Here is a 12,598-nt window from a genome sequence, read left to right as displayed (position 1 = left end):
TCCTTTCTCCTGCCTGTGCTTCAGAAGAGGCATGTCACTCATGCTTGGACAATGCCACCCTCCTTCCCCACCTTCTTCTCAACTCCCTTTCTCAGTCTTTCCCTGACCTCTCCTTCCTTGTGTCCCTCCCTTTCTCTTAATTCCATTTCATTCTTTATCCTTGAGTTTCTCTCATGGGACTGAGTGCTGGGTCAGGGGAGAGGTCAGCAGAAGAAATATAAGGATCATGCTATGCTCTGGTTTGGGCACAAACTAGTTAAATAACAGTGCAATACATTTTATGTCAAAAGGCATTCCCATTGGTGCTTTAGGAAACTGCGGGGAGATGAGGGCTGGAAAGTCTTCCTAGGCGAGGTGGGACCAATGCTGAGCCAATAATAAATAATTATAACAGCGACTATTTATTGAACATTAATTATGTGCTTGGCATTTTGCATTCCTTCCTCATTTAATCCTGACAACTCTGGGAGGTAGGTATTATCTCCATTTTACAGATGAGGGAACTGAGGCTCAGAGGTTAAGTAACGTGTTCAAAGTCACACTGCTGGTACAGGGCAGACCCAGGATAAGCAGCCCATGCTTCTATGTACTGCTGCCTCTAGTGAGGGTGCAAAAAAAAGCCCTCTGTGGAGGGTATTCTAGACCTTGGTCCAAGGAGTAGATGATGAATCAAGAGAAAGATGGTGAAATAGGAGGTCTCAGCCCTCAGACTTCTACAGAAACACGGATTTAACAAATATCCATGGATGAAAATACCAGAATCCAATTGTATATGTTGTATATGTATAGCTTTTTATATGTCAATTATACACCAGTAAAGTGGTTTAAAAAATAGATGAAGAAGCATCCATGGGAAAATGACCACCCGAACTTCACTCTTTAGCATGACTCTAAACAGAACTGCTGCTCTAGCTGCCTGTGAGGCAGGGGAGGACAAGGGCTGGCCCGAGAGCTGACCTTATGAAAATCTGAAGTGCCCAGCTTCACCCACAGCAGCAGCCCATTGTGAAGACTGATTGGGAGTGTCACCAGCCCAGGCAACCCTTATCCTCCTCATCTTGGGATGGTGAGCCTGTGAAGCCAGAGGCCTTATAGCTTAAGCTACATACACACACACACACACACACACACACACACACACACACACACACACACACACTTCCACACCCCTGCATCATTCCAGTTTCAGTCCAGAACCCTGCCAACCTTTGTTTACATCCCACTCCTTCCCTGCCCCCAGCCAGGCCCCCAGACTCACTTTGGCTGGGGCCAGGAAGAACAGCATTCACCTCTCCACCTGGAGCCTCCGTGGGGGCAGATCTGAGCCACCCAGAGGTGTTGGGCAGGCAGCACGTCCTCCTGCTCCTGTCACTGTGACAGCTACCACTGAGGCATTTCCTAATGACTGAGCAGGTCGGGAGGACAGCGCCAGGAAGTGAATGTCACCCAACCCGTTTGAGGCCAGGAGGCTCTTAGCATTGCCCAGGGGTTTGGCAGCTGCTGGAGTCATGTGATCTTGATGAGGATGCTAGAAGTATCCCCAGCCTGAAGAGGAGCCCAGGGATGGATGCTCAGGGCAGACAGAAGGTCTCACAAAGAGGCAGTGACCCAGTATCCCTTTGACTGAGGCCCCCCAGAGATGGGTCTCCCAACAAGATAGTCATGTTTACAGTCTTCCACCCTCCTTGACCCATTTCAGTGGTCCTCCCCATCTCTCTGCAACCCTGCCATGCACAGGCTAAAGGGGTCCGATAAGTCTCAGGAAGGCTATGACACCCAAAGTTGAATAGAAAGATTTGGGTGATCTGCCTTTGTGTATCTGTCATTCATGGAACACCCAAAGGGTCTCAGAGCTCCAAAAGACCAACTACCACCAGGCTAAAGAATGAGGCATAGTAAAACTAATGAATTAGAAGTGCACACTCAAATGGAAAAAAAGCCCCTGATATCATGTGTAATAGAAGTAAGTTCCAGAACAGTCTGTATAATATGATTCTATTTATAGAAATTATAATGACGTGATAATTTTTTATAGAGAAATATCTGGAAGAAGACACATCGAACTTGATGGCAGTTATCTCTGGAGGGGGTTTCTAACTTAAACATTCCTGTGATATTGAATTTTCACCCTAAATGTGTTTCTTTCATGATGAGAAAAAAAAATAATCAAGAATAACGCAGGAGCAAAGCCAGGAGGACGGGAAACCATTTGGAGTACTAGGCAGTGATCTGGTACTCCTTGGCCAGGGAATGGAGATGACTGGGTACCAACTATGGTGACAATCTCTCATGTTCTTTCTGCAGGAGCTTAATGTGAGAAATCCCAGACAGTCCCAGATTTAAATAAAAATGCAGACTGCCCAGGTAAATTTGTATTTCAGGAAAACATAATTTTTTAAATATAAATATACTCAATGCAATATTTGGGGCCTAATCATGCTAAAAAATTATTCATTGTTCATCTAAAATCCACATTTCACTGGGCATCCTATATTTTATTTTACAACTGTAGTCCCAGAGGGCTCCCCAAGTTTCTTTCCTTCCATCAGCACCACACACACCCCTTTGGCATCATATCTATGACTCTGCCTTGGGCTTCCTGGAAGTTCCTAAAAAGGAGTCCCAAATATTCAGCATCAATGTTCTGTGTGTCTCCTTGGTAGGGGACTGAGCCAGGCCAGACTGTCTTTAGACTCAGACTAATGTGACGTGATTATGGAATAGCATGAAATTCCTGAGGCCCCCAACTCTTTTCCACTGGCCCTGCTAAGAGGTTTAACTTTGAAGATTACCTTGAATATATATTTCTTATCATAGTCTGTCACGGTTTTGTGTTCCAAAATAAGAATTCCACTTTAAAGATCACATATACACATATGTATGTATATATATGTTTGTGTATGTTTACACACACACACACACACATGCACACACACCCACTTACCTGAGAGTAAATATATCAGCCAGAGAAACTTAGCTCGACTTTATTAGGTTGGCTCTAGCCATCTAGCAAGGTCTTGAGAGCATGGGACACAGGGCTAAGTTTGACAGGCAGAGGGGAATTAGTAATCAGGAAAGGTTGAGAACATACGCATATTAGCCAGAAGGATCTATACTATAGGATTTGATAGCAAGGATCTCAGGGAAATTGAAATCAGCACATGAGCATTAAAAAGTGCTCTGCTTTTATATAAAGAGAAAGTGCCATGTACCTTTGGGTAATTAATCCCTTTGCGCCTTAGTTGCTTCATCTAAAAAAGGTGAATAACAATGGAGGCCATTTTGGCCCCATAAGAAAAGACTATAGTATTGTGATGATTAAATAAACAGATGTAAATAATGTGCCTGGAACCATGCCTCTTATGTATTCCGGTATCCATCAACATCATCTATCATCATCATCATCACAGCAAAATGAGAAGGCTAAAGAGGGATAAGAGATAAAAGGACTTGAATATCTCCTACTTCAAGGGGCTTGACCAATCTAGTATCTGTTGCAAATCCCGCCACCCATTTTATAGTGTCCTGCCCTTCTCAGCTAAAAGGACAAATGCAGTCTAAATGGTGGAAGACTAGTTTTCAGCTCAAGGAGGGATGGGATAATGGCCTCTGCTATGGGCAGGCCACATCCAAGAGTTGTGTCCCGTTCTGGGGTTACATTAGGGGTGATGTTGCTGAGGCAATGAAGCATGTTCTGGGGAAGAAGCCAGCCAGGATGGGAATGGGTGTGCAGTCCATTTTGAACCCATAAGATAAGACCTTTGAATAGACCTCTCTGAGGGTAGAGAGCTTCTGGACAAAGGGAGAACCCCAGCTGAGGCTGGCTGAACACTGACTGACTGCAAGTCTGGTTTCTGCATGGGATGACGAGCTGGACCAGCATAGAATTTCCCCACCTGGAGAATTGATTAAAGTTACAAATTTCCAGGCCCTTTTCCAGGACTTATCAGGTCTTAGGAGGGGCCTAAGAAACTACATTCTATATTTATTTTTTTAATTCGATGGGTAGATTAATGAATTAATGTGATAATGCAAAAATAGTGTGTGCTAATGGTAGAATATAAGTATTGGATATATGAGTTCTCATTGTAAAATACTTTAAACTTTTCTGTATGTTCAGAAATGTAATAATGCTGAAATAAAATTTAATTTTTTGAATAATACGTTTAGATTAAAAAAATGGAGAAGTGATAAAAGACCTGCAGTGAAGATTCCCTCCCCTCCCTGTTCCCTATCTGCCCATTTCCTATGTATCCTAAAAGGCACCCTTTAACTCACACCCATTAGATGGCTACTATAAAAAACAAAAACAAAAATACAGAAAATGTGTTGGTGAGAATGTGCAGAAATTTGAGCTGTCGTGCACTGCTGGTGGGAATGTAAAACGGTGTGACCACTATGAAAAACACTCTGACGGTTTGTCAAAAACTTAAAAATAGAATTACCATATGACCCAGAAATTCTACTCGTGGGTACATACCTAATAGACTTGAAAGCAGAGACTTTTTTGTACACCCATGTTCATAGCAGCATTATTCACAATAGCCAAAAGGTGAAAGCAATTTTGTCCATTGACAGATAAATGGATAAACAAAATGTGATACATACATATAATGGAATATTATTCAGCCTTAAAAAAGAAGGAAATTCTGACTCATGCTACAACATGGATGAATCTTGAGGACATTATGCTACGTAAAACAAGCCAGTCACAAAAGGACAAGTACTGTTTGAAGGTCCCCACCCCTAAAAAAAAAGAAATAAAAAACCCCTCAAATACTGTATGATTCCACTCATATGAGGAACTTAGAGTAATCAAATTCATAGAGACAGCAGAATGGTGGTTCAGGGGGAAGTGGAAGTTATTGTTTAATGGGTATAGACTTTCAGTTTGGGAAGAAGAAAAGTTTTGAAGATAGTAGTGATCGCTACACAACAATGTGAATGTACTAAATGCTACTAAACTATACACTTAAAAATAATTAAAATGGTAAATTTTTATCACAATTTTTAAAACAGGGAACCATAGTCATTAGTGGTTATCCTTGTGGATCTTACTTCTTTTTGTATCTACATGAGGGAATATAGATATAGATTCTTATCCCTACCTTTTTTTATTTTTTTTAAATTTTTTTTAATCAAAGGTAGTACACCACATGCATGCTTCTGCATCTTGCTTGCCTTACTTGACACTATATCCTGGAGATTTCTCCTTTATCAGCACATGCCAGTCTGAGTTTTTGGAATCCAAATTTTTAGCGGCCTCCCCAGGTAACGCAGGGGGTGGCCTGTTTGGGAAACTCTGGCCTGGGAGATGGCTGGGACCCTGTGTAACTTGGAGGTGTGCTCCTTCCTCCAGGCTAGGTGAAGGACAGAAACTGAAGCAGCTCTTTCAGACAGAGGCTCTCCTCCATCTCCACTATCTTACAGTGTCCCACTGCAGCCTTCCCTGCACTAGCATCCCCAGGGACGGGGGATCCCCACTGGTCTTCTCTCTCTTGCTTTTTAGAGGGACTCTGGGTGCCCAGCAGCAGGAGCACTCCACAGCTCTCTGCTCTACCTTCCCTCCATCCCCTGTGGGGACAGGGCAGGGGTAGCAGGCAGGGGCCACCCTAGGACGGTGGAGTCAGTCATGCCATTGAGAACCTTATGCAAGGGCAAATATCAAAGGCAGAGGGGGATGGGGGCCAGAGGAAGCAAGTGTGAAACCAGAAACTGTGGGCTGAGCCCTGAGACAATGGAGAGCAAGAGGTGGGGAAAGGAGAGAGGGAGAATGTGATTATGGGCTAATGTTGACTTTTGCTAGGGCAGAGGCCCTTGGTCTTTTTATATCACTGCTGCCTGTGAAGGGACACAACAGTGACCTTCCCCAGTGATCCTGTGGAATGCCTGGGTCACTGACCAGGGCCTGATCAGGAACACGAAGGGCTGTGTGTGGTTGGGAGAAAGGAAGCCATTGCACTGACTGCCCATATTTGGTCAGTGGAGGCTCGCTCAGTCCTGGCTCTGGATGAAGATGGAGTCATCTGATGGAGTCAGGGCAGGTGGTGGAGAGGCAAACTGGATGTGCCCCTGTGCACACTCACGGTGGTCTCAATTAAATAATGTCCTTGGGGCAGGAGGTGGGCATCTCCCTGCTATGAGTGTGTGTGTGTGAGTGTGTGTGTGATCCTTGATGTCCTCCCACCCGGCTTCCCCTCATTGGCATTTTGATTGACCTGAGGAATGTGGGCATATGGGAAGGCCTAGTCAGGGAGAGCAGAAGGACCCTAAAGTGTGGAGTGGAGGATATCTGGTCCCCAGGGAAGCCCACAAAGAGGTCGAGGCTTCAGCGATCTCTCAAAATGCCCTGCTCAACTCCTTGCCACCAGCCATCCAGCACAGTCCAGTGGTTTGGCTCTCAGGTAAGACCACACTCCCTACAATGAGACCAGATGAGGACACTGAATTGAGTGCAACCCACTTGCAGCTGTGTGGTCCTGGCCCTGCTTTATTTAAGGTGTCAGTTCATTCATGCCACAGTGCCTTTCTTGGGTCACCTCCTTACCCTAAGGTTGCCCATGCCTCTGAAATCTCTGTCTTACGTGTTCCCTGGATTCTCCTCCCTCAGGCTCTCCCGCATTATTACTACACGGCCTGGGGCTGCTGGTAGTGCAAGGGAAACCTGGGGCCTTTGAACAGAACACAAAGATGTGCCTCTTCTAGGTTGACACAAGCACTACCAGGGCACACAGCTTGGTAGGTAGGAATAAAGGGTTGTTTTTCATTCTCAACTTGCCCCCCCATCAACCCTCAGCCCCCTTAGCCCAAGATGCACCACAGAACCCAGCAGCCACAGAGTATCTTCACAGGTCTCACCTCATCCTCCCTCCTCTGAAGACTTCTGGGGCTCCCCGCTGCCCTCAGTACAAAGTCCACAATCCTCAGCCAGCACATGAGGCCCTCACTGCTTTTCCAAGACTTGCTCCAGATATCCCCTTCACCCTTGGCTATCTCATGCCACACAGTGTGGCCACAATAGTGGCTTTCAGTCCAGATCCCTTAAAGCCTCAAGTTTTAAGGCTCTGTAATTTTTTTCACCCTTTTTTTTTTTTCCTGGCTGGAACGCCCTTCTACCTCATCACCTCCTCCCCAACATCTCCATCTTTTAAGACGGTGAAGGAGGGGATCCTAATTCATCTCTTTAGACTCCTGCACAGGATCCTGGTATCATTAGAGCTCAATAAATCAATGTTTGTTAAATGAATAAATCTACCTTCTCAAGCCTAGCTCAAGTGTGTGGGGCATAGGGGCAGGGGTAGTGTGTGCAAGGGAAATTTGGGGAGCACGGCCATTCTACCCTCTATTCTAAATTCCTTCAGAATCCACACCAAAGTTCCCTCTTCAAAGTCGTAATGGACTGAGAACCTCTGGTCTGGCTGGAAACAGGAGAATGAGCCCCCACTGGGTTATAGCCTTAGTTGAGTCACTACGCACCAATGCTTTCTTTGAAAAAACATGGTTTTGGGCAGGTTCTTCTGAAGGTGAATCTGGGAACGGGAGGGAAGATGCGCTGGGGAAGAGAAAGGGACTTGTGAAGGATTCTGGGGCTTTTGAAGGAGGAATCTCTTGAGAGAACATAATCTAGTAGTTTGTCACCATAATTTTTGCTGTAGCAAAGTACTGCATGTACAATTGTCTACTTGATTTTTCTTTAAAAAAATTGAGCCACATTTTAAACTTGAATATTTAGTCTTGCCTCATTCTAAGCATCCATTTCTGTGAGATCACAGGTCTGATGTTCCAATTATATTTTTAACAGCAAAATTAATACTGTTAAGTTGAAAAAAGTTTCAGCTGTGTACCAACTTAAGGCATATGAATGATGAAGACCTGGAAGCTGACAGAGGCTTGGGGGTCTCAGAGCCAGGAAGAGGCTACTTCAGAATTTTTACCAAGGCTGAGCTTTAAATGCTTGAGAGCCTTTTGGACAGGAAGCCAGCCACAGAGTGGTATCAAGCAAAAAAAATCCTTTGATAAGGAGACGAATAGTTTGGACTTGAGGATGAAACTGGCAAGGACGGGTGGTGACCCAAGGGTGGGGCTCTGGGAGGAGGCAGAGAGTAGCAGGGGTGAGGCACCGGGCAAACAGGAAGGCTCTGAGTCCCGCCCCAAGCCCAAGCCCAAGCCGGCCAGCGTGGGGCTGCGTTCCTGCACCTCACCAAGTCTGTGTGCTCCCGGCCCTGATTCCCTCTCACTGTCATAAAACAGGCGCGCCTTTAAAACCACCAACCCCAGGTGCAGAGAAGCTCTGGGACAGGTTGGAGAAGGGAAGCTAGAAGAGAGCATGGAGGTTTGTTCTCGGGGTGGCTTGTGGAAGGGAAGCCTCTTTTTCTTCCTGGGAGTGGCAACAGCCCACAGGAGAAAGAATGCTTGAAATAAGTCTTTCAGGAAGGATTTATTGAGTCTTCACTTTTCATCCCAGAACCAAAAGCCTCCCTGACAAATGATAGTCCTCAGTGCTTGAAACAGATAAGGCCAAATTCAGAGATGGAGTGAAAACAAAATTTATGTTGTTTCTGATATAAAAAAATCGCACTATTATTGAAAAAAATGTGGGAAATTCATAAAAGCATAGATGAAAAACAAAAACATAAGCTCTACACCACTTCTACAACTATCATAAATATTTTGGTGTTGAATCTTCCAGCCTCTCTTTATATAATAATGTATATACTATATATGTTTATGTTAAAAGTAATTACATTATATATTGCATAATTATAATTATTTTAAGATAAGTGGGATCATCTTGGATAAATACCTTTAGGACCTGATGTTTTCAGTTGTTATCTTATTATTCCCCAACAAACATTCTTTTACACCCTCATTATTAATGGATGTAGTCGTTTAATTAATCTATTGATTGATATTTAAGTTATTTCCAATTTTTCCTATTAGAAAAATTCTGCATTAAGTGTTTTTGTTGCAAAATCTTGGTGTTTCCCTTTAAAATAATTATTAGAGATAGAATTAATGAGTCAAAGTATAATATAATTTTAAAGACTTGTGATAAATACTGTCAAATTTCCTTTCATAAAGGTTATACCAATTTCGACTCCAGCAGCATATGAAATTACCATTTGTTACCCTCACTCACCTTACCTGGATATTATAACTTTATTTTCACAAAACAAAAACAAACTTAAAACCTTCCACTTCTGTCATCACCATCAATATCCAGCTCGAGACACCATCTGCATCTCGTTGAGAATGCTACAATAGCCTTTTAACTTCCCTTCCTGCTTCTACTCTCCTTTCTTTACCCTACAACCCATGGCCTGTTTTTCACAGAAGAGTCTGTTATCTTTTTTAAAAAATATACATTAGTTGACCTTTCTTTCTTTTTAAAAAAAATTATTTATTTCGATTAGTTTCAAGTATACAGTACATTGGTTAGATGTCTATGTAGTTCATAAAACGAACCCCCCAATTGCTCCCTCTCTCCTCTGGCCCTCCACCTAGCCATCATATTAATGCTAACTACATTCCCTCTGCTGTGCTCCCCATCCCTGTGACTCACTATCAGCTACTAATTTGTACTTCTTTAACCCTTCACCCCATTCTCCCAGCCTCCCAACCCCTCTCCCCTCTGTCGACCTTTGCTTCTGGTTATGACATAGCGGCTTGTATCAGACTAGGATTCCTTTAGAGAAAAATGTAAAAATTAGATCACACACACAGCTGTTTTAAGCCTTCAGAGAGTAGCCAAAAAATAGGCAGAACTTAAGTAACCATGATCCTGTACAAGAAAGAAAACACTTTGAGATGAGGGGAATCCTCTCCACTGCTTTTTCTTAAGGAAATTCCTTAAAGAATTTGCTGATTTGATTGGGAGTCATTAAAGATGAACAGAAAATGGTGGCCTAAAGTTTTGGTATTACCACAAGCCTCAAAAATTAGAGTTTAGACATGGAAGAAAGATCTGGCAAACATTCTAGAGTTTCAGCCTGGAGCATCTCAATTTTTGATTGGATCAAATGATTTGACACTACTCTAACTGCTTGAGGGGGGAAAAACCTCCATAAATATCTATCCCTTCTGGAGAAATAACATTATCCAGAGCCTCTATAATTTTTAAATTTACCCAGACTTCAGCAATTAACAAAAATTAGAAGCTATGCTAGGAGACAAGACCAAATAAGCAAAACCGAAAGAAAAAAAATAGATAATAGAAGAAAAAGGTATTACAGAAGAAAGGTATTTACAGAAGAAAAAGGTATTAGTATTATTGTACATGAACTCTAATATCACATTCAAGAAAGTAGATGGAGAAATAGAAACAATATTTAAAAGAACTAGATGGACATTCTAAAATCAAAAAATACAATTACCAAAATTTAAAAAAAAAAAAAAACCTCTATAGATGGATTTAACCTCAGGTTAGATAAAATGGAAGGATTAGTAAACTGAAAGATAGGTCAGTAGAAAACATTCAGTCTGAAGCATAGAATGGGAAAAAGGGTGGGAAATACAGAAAAGAGCATAAGAAAATACGGATGTGTTCTAAAGGTCTAAATACTTTTAATTGGAGTCACTTAAGAGAGTGAATGACTACTCCAGAACAATAGTTGAATAGTTACTGATAACAGATTTTACAATATTAATTAAATATGTTAAACCACTGATTCAAGAAACTCTATGTCTTAAAACAAATAAATACAAAAAATATCTATCTAGGCACGTTGTAGTAAAACTTCCAAAAACCAAAGACAAAGAGAATTTCTAAAATTTGTCTGAGGGAAAAAAATACAGTACCTTCAGAGGAGCAATGATACTGACAGTTAACTTTCAAAATAAAGGTGGAATCCAGGAAACAGTGGAAGTCAAGAGTATGTGTTTAGTCTTTAAAGGACTGAAAAAATATAGCTACCAATCTAAAATTTTATACAGAAAAAATATTCTTAAAAAATGAAGACGAAACAAAGAGGTTTACAAATGAAAACAGAATTTATTGCCAAGAGAGCTGTACTATGAAAATTATTCCATTGGAAGCAAACAAATGCAGTAATAAATGAATAAGAATAATTGTGTAGGAAAATACATGAATATTGACTGTGTAGAACAAAAATATCTTGAGTTTAAAAATATATACAAAATTAAAATATTTGACGTTAATAGCCAAAGAACAGGAAAGAGATAAGTGGAGTTAAATTGTACGATTCTTGCATTATCTGGGGAGTGGTAAATGTACAAATTGTAGTAGACTAATAATTCAAGGATCAATGTGGTAATTTTTTGATAACCATTAAAAGAATAAAAAGTAATATGTAATTAAGAAACTAATGGAAGAAATAGAATAACTTTTAAAAAGCGAACTTAAAAATGGTTTAAAGTAGGGACATTTCTTAAAAGTGTCTCTATTTGTATTTTTTTTGCAATGAACATATCTTTTGCTGAGTTTTCTATTTGGACAGTTTCCTTTTCTTATTGTTTTTAGACGCATATAAATATAGGTAAATGGAAATATGTCCATGTGAATGTTTCAAATACTTTTTCGCAGGGATCAGTTTTAAATCTTTATGCCTTGGTTAGAACACTAAGGGCCTGGTTTGGCCACTTGCTTTGACGTTAGTGAGAAGAGATCTGTTGAGTCACATGCTTTGTACCCAGTTGGAGCTCAACAAATGCCTAAAGAATCGAACTGACTTGAGAAGATCCAGGGGCTAAACAAACATGGGGTGCTACATCATTGTCATTTAGAGTAAAGATTTGTTCGAACCTATGACAGGAATAGTGAATGGCGAATGTTTTACCTATTTCCTGTTTGCCCCAAGTGAGAATACTTGCAGCGGCTTGTGGCTGCAGCATTTACCTCGGGATAATTCGCAGATTACAGTCCTAACCTTACCCCCAAATTTGCCACGAAATATCGCCATTTTTTCTTATTTTTGTATTGCTCTAGTATTCTATAGTCTTTGGAAACAAATGACATCCTTTTATTTGTAGCATTCTGTTTTTAGTATTTCAATTGCTGAAAATGTCAAATCCTAGAAAATGTAGCATTTCTATCCGTGATGTTAAATGAACTCTGGCAGTGAGTCGCACTTTATTTTCCAAATGGGGCAAGGGTTGTCCAAGAAAGAAGCAGAAATAAATCATGCTGGGAAGAACTACAGGAATCCCCAAGAGTAGGTTTGGCCAGGCACAGACAGGTGAGCTGCAGCTCTGGGTCAATGAGGATGGATGCCTGAGGGCAGAAATGTGTGACGCATACCCAATCGAGACCAGTAGGTGGCGATCTAATGATGTCCAATTGCTATCCAGACTTCAGGGCCAAGGTCTTGCTTGAGCACCCAGAAAATGGAAACTGACCAAGGCCCCTGGAGCCTCCCAGCCTTAACTTTTTGGCTCTGTGCTTCCTCCAGAGGAGAAATCTCAGAGATTGTGTGTGCTTTTTAATTTTTTTTTTATTTTTCTATGTTTGCTTTGTCCATGGGTGCCTGTATAGCACTATCCATTCAATTCAATTTAGACCAGTGTGGCTCAAATTTTGATGAGCAGACCAATCACCTGATTCTCTTGGGAAAACATAAATTATGATTCAGCAAGACTGAGG

Source organism: Rousettus aegyptiacus, unplaced genomic scaffold, assembly GCF_014176215.1.
Source record: "Rousettus aegyptiacus isolate mRouAeg1 unplaced genomic scaffold, mRouAeg1.p scaffold_m13_p_6, whole genome shotgun sequence".
In the NCBI taxonomy this organism is placed as follows: domain Eukaryota; kingdom Metazoa; phylum Chordata; class Mammalia; order Chiroptera; family Pteropodidae; genus Rousettus; species Rousettus aegyptiacus.
The sequence above is the reverse complement of the archived record's forward strand: the minus strand, read 5'-3'. Positions refer to the sequence as shown.